Below are 9,383 nucleotides of genomic sequence, written 5' to 3'. Positions count from 1 at the left end.
CATGTCTCTTCTTTTTTGTTGATGCGTGATCCAAAGCAATTTCCTTGTCTAAAAATGTTTCTAGTGACAAGAGAAGACCTTTAAAATGTAGTTTGCAGTTGCCAGCTTCCAGCAGATATTGTTTAGGTCTGATCCAGCTCAGAAACTCAAATTTTCAGCAACACAAGGACTTGTCTGGAATCACATTGTCTGAACCACAGCTACTCCATTTTGACTTTAATTGTAGTTTTCTCCTTAACGGCCACAGTAGATGTCAGCATTAGTGATGTTGGTGTTTTACTAGATATAAGAAGAGGCAAGAATTGGGGCTCATAAAAATCTTCTCCTGAAAGTACACCTGCTCCACTCTTCATACTCCCTCTTGTGGGAGAATTCTTCATCTTTTCTGTCTTCTCTGGTCTTACACTTTGGCCACTGTATGCAAAGAGCCAATTCATGGGAAAAGACGGGGGACAAAAGAAGGGAACGGCAGAGAATAAGACGATTGGATGGCATCACTGACTCAATCAATGGATGTCAATTTGAACAAACTCCAGGTGATAGTGAAGGACAAGGAAGCCTGGCAGGCTGCAGTCCATGGAGTTGCCAAATGTTGAACACGAGTTAGAAAACAACAGACAACTGCTCTGACAACTCACCAGGCTGCCTCCTGGAAACCTGTCTCTGGATTCCAGAAGGTGGCGCTAGGGCTCCAGTCTGCGGGCGCCCTCACCCAGAGCGGGGGCGGTTTTCTGAGCCCGCTTCTTGTCTATTGAATTCTTTTGGACGCTGCAGGGGGAGGATCCCACAGGGAGCCCCCGGAGAGCGGGGGCAGGTGTGAGTCCAGGGCCTGGGGCACTGAGGTGCCAGTGGAACAGGCGGAGCTAGTGGTACGGAACCCGCCTGCCAACGCAGGAGACGAAAGACACAGGTTGGATCCTTGGGTTGGGAAGATCCATGGAGGAAGGCATGGCAACCCACTTCAGTTTTCCTTCCTGAAGAATCCCACGGACAGAGGAGCCTGGCGGGCTACAGTCCGTGGGGTCGCAAAGAGTCGGACGACTGAGGTGTCTTAGCGCGGAGCACGTGCCGGCAGTAGGGAGATTCCTGGGTGTGGTTTGTCCAGAGACTCCTGTGTTGAGGGCAGTCAGTCTTTGAAATGTTTATCTTTCAAAGGTAAGAAGTTTACCAAAACCCTTCCTCTCCCTCGTCATGGGGGTCCACCCTCAGGTCTCCGGTGCTGCTGTAGAGAAACACGTGTCCCCAGGGATGTCTGCAGAACTAGGGCAGCTTTTTCTGTGGTGGGAGATCAACCCCGTGGGATGGTTCCTTGTGAGGGGGAGGGGAAAGCGTCTGCTACGCCTTGATCAGACTCCTTTTTTTTTTCTCGCCAGAATCCTACTCCCCTCCTCCCCGCAAGTGAAGGCCCCATGCATAGTCTCTTCAGTCCTGTCCCACTCTTTGCAACCCCACGGACTGTAGCCGACCAGGCTCCTCTGTCCATGGGGATTCTCCAGGCAAGAATCCTGGAGTGGGTTGCCATGTCCTCCTCCAGGGGATCTTCTCAGGGATCGAACCCATGACTCCTGTGTCTCCTGAATTAACAAGCGGGTTCTCTACCTCTGAGCCACGGGGCGAAGCCCCTAATGAAGGTTGACCTTCTCCAAATCCCCTCCCTTGCATGGAATCTCTGGGTCAGTATCGGTTCCACCACCACCGTCACCACGACCACCGCCACCACTGGCAGCATCACCATCAGAGGGGTCCGGGCAGGTTCCCTGGCTCCGCAAGTTCTGCAGCCCACAGCGAGGTCTGTCGGCCTGTGACCAGACGCACAGACGGACAAAACTCCTCCAGGGCCCCTTGGGCAGATGGAGATGTGTCCCCCACACCCACAGAGATGCTTTTCCTCCTGAGTGAATGTCTAACTCATTGTTTCTTTATTTATTGAGAGAGACTTGGTTTTTAATATTAGTTTTAGGTACACTCCATAGTGATTTGGTAGTTTTACAGATGCTGTAATATTATATGTGGACTCTCAAAAAATAATACAAATAGAATGTATATAGCAAAATAGAAACAGCCTCACCTAACTAACTTCACCTAACTAGTGGCGATTTGTGAAGAGAGAGAAGGGGGAAGGGGCAAAGTGGAGGTATGGATTAAGAGATACACATTACCATATATAAAATACATAATCAGTAAGGATATGTTGTGGAGCACAAGGAATTATAGCCATTTTTCTGTAATAACTTCCACTGGAGTATCATTTGTAAAATACCAAATCACTGTGCTGTATATTTGAAACTAGGGTTATATCAACACTACTTCAATTTTTTTAAGTTGATAGCCATTTCTACAAATTTATTTATTTTTAATTGAATACAATTCAATCTTTAAAAATGCTGGTGTAACATAGTTCACAATTGTTTACTTTTTGTTTTTAATTGTGTGGATCACAATAAACTGTGGAAAATTCTGGAAGAGATAGGAATACCAGACCACCTGACCTGCCTCTTGAGAAACCTATATGCAGGTCAGGAAGCAACAGTTAGAACTGGACATGGAACAACAGACTGGTTCCAAATAGGAAAAGGAGTACATCAAGGCTGTATATTTTCACCCTGCTTATTTAACTTATATGCAGAGTACATCATGAGAAACGCTGGGCTGGAAGAAGCACAAGCTGGAATCAAGATTGCTGGGAGAAATATCAATAACCTCAGATATGCAGATGACACCACCCTTATGGCAGAAACTGAAGAGGAACTAAAAAGCCTCTTGATGAAGGTGAAAGAGGAGAGTGAAAAAGTTGGCTTAAAGCTCAACATTCAGAAAACGAAGATTATGGCATCTGGTCCCATCACTTCATGGGAAATAGATGGGGAAACAGTGGAAACTGTGTAAAACTTTATTTTCTTGGGCTCCAAATCACTGCAGATGGTGATTGCAGCCATGAAATTAAGAGACGCTTACTCCTTGGAAGGAAGGTTATGACCAACCTAGATAGCATATTCAAAAGCAGAGACATTACTTGGCGAACAAATGTCCATCCAGTCAAGGCTATGGTTTTTCCTGTGGTCATGTATGGATGTGAGAGTTGGACTGTGAAGAAGGCTGAGTGCCGAAGAATTGATGGTTTTGAACTGTGGTGTTGGAGAAGACTCTTGAGAGTCCCTTGGACTGCGAGGAGATCCAACCAGTCCATTCTAAAGGAGATCAGTCCTGGGTGTTCTTTGGAAGGAATGATGCTGAAGCTGAAACTCCAATACTTTGGCCACCTCATATGAAGAGTTGACTCATTGGAAAAGACTCTGATGCTGGGAGGGATTGGGGGCAGGAGGAGAAGGGGACGACAGAGGATGAGATGGCTGGATGGCATCACTGACTCAATGGACATGAGTCTGAGTGAACTCTGGGAGTTGGTGATGGACAGGGAGGCCTGGTGTGCTGCGATTCATGTGGTCGCAAAGAGTCGGACACGACTGAGCGACTGAACGGAGCTGAACTGAAAGTTTCTAAGGGCTAAGAGTTGTGATTAATACATGTAATTAAAATGACTAAAATTAAAAAAGGAAACCACCTGTGTGTGCAAGGAAATGTTTCAAAAGTTATAAGGAAACCACTTCATCCTACTGCATCTGTATTTTAATTCATCTAATAACTTGTTTCTCAGTTTCTTGACGTCCATCCCTCCTTCACTCTACTGCAGTTGTTCATTCCCACAAACAAGCCTCTACTTCATTATCATCAATATCCTGAAGGTCCATAATCTCAATTTCAAGCACCTTGTTCTGCAATAACTCTTTATCATGTCTATCCAGTTTTGCCTCCTATCTTTCAGTTGCACTTGATTATATCAGTTTGTCAACCAATCATTACTTACTACTTCTTTCCCACACCTCTGACAGTGCAGGTTTTTTTCTTTTTAAATTAAGAACTTTCCTTCATCAACTCTAGTATGTAACTCTAAGAGTTTGTAACAGAAAACTGAAGAAAAACAAACATTTCCCCAAAGTTACATTATGTCCCAATAAATCTGGGGGGAAAAGGAAAATTGATCATTTCTTTCTATCTTGATGAAATGAGCCACTTTATCTGTTGTTTTCCTCCTCTTCCTAAAGTCTGCTTCATTTGATAGTAATATAGCTGCCCGGGTTCCTTCTACCACTGTTTGCAAAGGGTATCTGTTCCCTTCCCTTTACTTCCGATTTGTTTGTGTCCTAGTTTTTCAAGTGCGGCACTGGACACAATATGTAGTTAGCTGCCTTTCCTCCCCTTGTGGCGATATTTGTGTGTTTGCCAGAGAGAGCCCCAAGGAAGAGCCTCTTTAACATTTGTTTATGGTTGGTTATGCCGGGTCTTTGCCGCTGCCGCTGGGCGCTGCTCTGGCTGCGGGCACGGGCTGCTCAGTGCGGCAGCTTCTCTTGTTGCGGAGCCTGGGCCCTGGGCTTCGTGGGCTCAGGAGCTGCGGTGCGTGGGCCCAGCTGCCCGCGGCATGTGGAATTCTCCCGAACCACAGATCGAACCAGTATCCTCTGTGCTGGCAGGCCGATTCCCAACCCCTGAGCCCCCAGGGAAGTCCCGAGGAAGAACTTCGGGGATGCAGGTGGATATTTTATTTCTTCCTCCAGTTGCTGACTACTTTGTTGTATATTCTGTGTGAAATGTCATCTTGCTGCACACTTTACGAAGCAGGCGCTATTTTCTATGTATGTTACCCTTTGAAAAGAGTACTTAAAAAATTAGACAACTTTAAGGTTGTTCGTCCACTAGCAATAAATATAGGTCCCTAAATGCATTTCACCTTCACACCTCACAGAAGCTCAAAGTGCCCTGTGAACCTGCAGATCCTCCAGTACATGGAGGGACTCCACACAGCAGCTGTTTCCTGTGGTTAAGACCATTCATCACTAGGGGTGTTTTTGTCAAGAGTCTGCGAGGCGGAGGCTGGTGGCTATGGCTCATTGTTCTCCTCCAAGCTGTGTCAGATCCCGTATCCAAAGTATATGGCAAGTCCTAGTAGGGAGATGAGACAGTGAGGGGGAAAAGCAGGCACTCTCCGCACTCTCAAGTGCCCAACAGGCCTCCGTTACGGCATCTGACACAGTGATGGGGAGAGGTGGTAGGAAGAGGGTTGGATTCAGTCACTCAAGAGGCCTCTTTATCCCAGAAAGCTACTTACCAATGGCATTCCAGATGCCAAACAGGGCCCAGGTCCCAGAGGTCGTCTGCATCATCAGGTAAACATTCACGAAGATGCTGACCAGTGGGAGGACAGGCAGAGCAGGGACCTGTGGGCAGAGTCAGTTCATCCCTTGACACAGCCCAGACGTCTGAAAGGGAGACCCTGACCCACATGTGGGCAGAGAGACTCCAGTCCTGTTCCAGCTGGGCATTCGGTGCCCACTCAGCCAGTGTATGCAAAGCACTGAGTGTAGATCAGGGAAGGGTCCACTGGTTTCAGCAATTCCCCCTCTCTCCTGGTCCAGCGAAGGATGTTTAGACCTCAAAGCACACAACTTCATTCACTCAAGGTGGACACTCTGGGCATGTAAGTTCACCTATCTTGAAGTGAAGAGGACTGGGGCTCTGGGGCTGCCTCCAGATGATGACCGTCACCCCAGTGATGAGCAGCAGCAGCAGCACAGCCACTGTTGTGAGCATGGGGTCTCCAGAGAACACCTGGCTGGGCCACTGGGCCAAGATCACACTCAGGACGGTCAGCAGGGGAACTGCAAGGATCAAGGTGGAGGAGAACAGGCTGGACTCCAGAAGCCAAAGACGTCAGGACCTCAGGTCACACCCCTCCCCAGGCTGCCCACATCAGAAAGGGACATCGTATCTCCAAGACTTCTCAACTGACAAAATACACACTCCTACCCTATCCTGTCAGTTTCAGAATATGACTAAAGGAAATCCCACTGCTCACCAAGCAGGAAGGCACAAAGTCTAGGAATGTGGCCAGGAAAGAGGGCACATATGGAGAGAAAGTTCCCTGTAATGCTTGAGAGATGTGGCTCCCAATCAGACTGTCAAAGGCGATGCTGCAGGCCTTGGACACACAGGCAGCGGCTGCAGAAGCAGAAAGAATATTCATTCACAAAACTACCTGATCCCCTACCATGTGGCATGGGCTTCCCAAGGGGAACTAGTGGTAAAAAAACTCACCTGCCCATGCAGGAGACATAAGAGAAGTAAGTTCAATCCCTGGGTCGGGAAGAACCCCTGGAGAAGGGCATGACAACCCACTCCAGTATTCTTGCCTGGAGAATTCCATGGACAAAGGAGCCTAGTGGGCTACAGTTCATGGAGTCTCAAAGAGTTGGACACAACTGAATCACCTTAGCACGCACGCACCCACCATGTGACATAGGATGTGTTTTTTTAAAAAATAGATAAAGTACTTAACCACAGAGAGTTATCTCTTCTTGGGGTGGCAAGAGCAGACCCAGGTAACTCACAAAATAGGTCAACTATTCAATATACTAGGTGAAAATAAATATTATGCAAGAAAAGAACACAGGGAAATAGAAACTGGGGTACTGGGAGATGAGAGTTGAAAAGGAAGTCTTAAAGGAAAATCCTGCAAAGACAACAGCTGAGCAAAGACTTGAAAATGGTGAAAGGATGAGCTGTGGGCCAAGCCTCCCTCTCACCCACACCCTAGGTTCCCTTTCCTTCTGGGTTCGTGGCCCATCATTAAAGGAAAACAGGATAGAGCTGAGTAGAACGAAGTCGTGGGGTTTTCCTGCCGCTATTATCCCCTTCCCCCTGCAAGTCCAATAACAAAGTACCTATGAATGAACGAAGACCCCCCTCAATCTCGCTTCCTGATCTTAAGCCCCACACCTCCCCCCACCCCCCATCCTCTCATCAACAACTTAGGACAGGATGAGGTTCCAGCTAGTGATGAAGGCACACAGCTGACCCGTGGTGACATAATTGTAGAGATACACAGAACCGGAATGTGGTACCCGGGCCACCAGCTCCACATAGCCGAGCCCAGACAACAGAGATGACAGGGCGGCCATCAAGAAGCAGATGCTGATCGCCGGCCCAGCTGTGTATGTGGCCGCGGCACCAGCCACGATGTACACGCCAGCTCCCAGGCTGCTGCCCACACCCAAGGCCACAAGGTCCAGAGTGTTCAGACATCAGGCCACACATCTCTCAGACCCCTCCCTGGGCTCCAGCTGCCACCGGTGAACCAGCTTCTGACCAAACTAGTGAACATCCTGACACTGCATTCTAGACCCAGTTGAGGCTCCGATCTGCTGAGAAAACAACACAGCAAGCCATCAACAGTGTCCACCTGCCCTTGGCCCTAGGAGGGCAATTCCAAGAAGTGATGGAGTGATGGGGAGCAGGTGGTAAGAGGACGCATTGAACAAGTTCTCCATCTCTGAGATTTGGTTTCTTAAACATAAATGAAACTCTTTATATGTTTCAAAGTTACTGGCAGGGTTGTTTGAAGAGAAGCAAGACAGAGGAGACTATGTCACTCTAAAATGTGCCACTTTGGTAGGTAGAGTGTCTTGTACGTGCGTGCATGCTAAGTCACTAAGTTGTGTCCAACTCTTTGCGACTGTATGGACTGTAGCCCACCAGGCTCCTCTGTCCATGAGCTGAAGGCGATTCAGACCCTATGGGCTGCAGCCTCAAGAAAAATTCCTTGCCTCTCAACTGATGAAAATAATTCATCTTATGGTGCCTATGTCAGGAAGAGAGCTACTACCAGAGAGAACTTCTTGTCTTAGAAAGATGTCAGCTAAGAGAGGCAAACATCTGTCAATCAATCCAAGTGGGGTTGATCTCAGGGAGAGAGAGACAGCCCTGAGCAAGCGGTGGCTTGAAGCGAAGTCTACGTTCTCTGCTCAGGAATTGGACCTGGGAAGCCTGGATGAAAACCAGCAAGCCCAGCCGCTCATCCACCAGGGGCTAGAGGCTAGAAACAAGATTCCCCTGACTTCTGCCCCCACTGAAAAATGTGTTTTCACACAGGCAAACACCATTTAAAAAAATTAAAATGACAAAAGCAGTTTATTATTAGAGACACAACAAGCAGGGGAACACACAGAGAAACAGTTTATTTAGGACAGAAGCGAGGCAGAGTTACACACCTGGAGAGAAAGGGTGTGGGCGTCCCCCCTAGTATGGAGGGGCCCCATAAAAAGCAGGTAAATCATTCATACAGGGCAGCTCCTCCAGGTTTGTTTGACTTTGTTCAATTATCTGGTTTCTTTTTCCACACCTGACCTGCCCTAGGACCCTCCCTAAAACTCCTGTGCAACATTTCTTCCAAGATGGATTCTAGTCCAGAGCCATATGAAGGAGGTCCTTAGCATCCGTCTCCTATTAGGGGGTGACACTCCCTCTTTTTAACTCCCAAGGAACCTTTCTGTGCACGTGCAGTGTCTCCTTTGCCCCAAGCGTGGGAAACATGTGACCTCGTGACCTTTTAATCAGTGTTAAGCCATGCTATAATTGTAGTCTTAAAGTGTTCCCAGGAGGCAATGTGCAGCTATTTACTCTCTTCCTGTTATTTCTGTCTTAAAGTGTGAACAGGAGGCTGATTGTAAATATCCAGCATAGAGCCCACCCTCCTCCTTCCCCAGGAAAGGTAGACAGGAGGCTGTTGAGAAATGCCGAGCCTTGACCCATGTATCTCCTGTCTCACTTGGGAGGCCACTCTGGTTCGACGCTTTGACAGAGCTGTGCTAGAGTCTGTCCCTCCCTACAAATTCCATCTCATTTTGACCCAAACCAGATTTTCATTTCGTTCAGCAAGCAGTGAAACAGGAAGGTCTCAGGTTCAGGACCCTTGGCGTAAACCTGTGATCCAAGCTCTCTAACCACCAGGTCTCTTAAATAATCACACCTGTCAAGGAGAGGAGGGAATAATGATAACTATTTTCCTGTATCGTTCAGGAAAGGAAGACAAAGGTGGTGTGCATTTTGTGCAAAATCGGACAAGCTGGTATGTAGTGGAGCTGGATTTGAACCCATAGACATGGCTGATTTCAGGTTCATTGAACACGTAGGTTCCTTCACACCATCTCTGGTATAACTCCTCAAGAGTCTCTAAATTCCCAAAAGACTTCTCATGGCCAAAAAGCCAAGTCAAAGATCTGCCATCAGATTTCGCTAAGTGGATTTCTTTCTACTAGAGATCTCCAAAATATTTTGAAATTCCTGCACGTGTCCACAGATAGTCCATTTCATTTACCCATTAAGGCTGTTCATAATCTGATTTCTGAAGTGACCAGCCTGAGACAAAAGAAAAATGTTTTTTTTTTTCTTTCTTTTTTTTAATTATCACCCTGCTTATTTTTTTTTAATAGGTGTAAATTACCGAAGTGTTGTAAATCATATGTAGCTTCAGGATAACAGCTGCTTTATGT

Source organism: Bos indicus x Bos taurus, unplaced genomic scaffold (genome assembly GCF_003369695.1).
Source record: "Bos indicus x Bos taurus breed Angus x Brahman F1 hybrid unplaced genomic scaffold, Bos_hybrid_MaternalHap_v2.0 tig00003542_arrow_arrow_obj, whole genome shotgun sequence".
In the NCBI taxonomy this organism is placed as follows: Eukaryota; Metazoa; Chordata; class Mammalia; order Artiodactyla; family Bovidae; genus Bos; species Bos indicus x Bos taurus.
Note: the sequence above shows the minus strand (reverse complement) of the source record.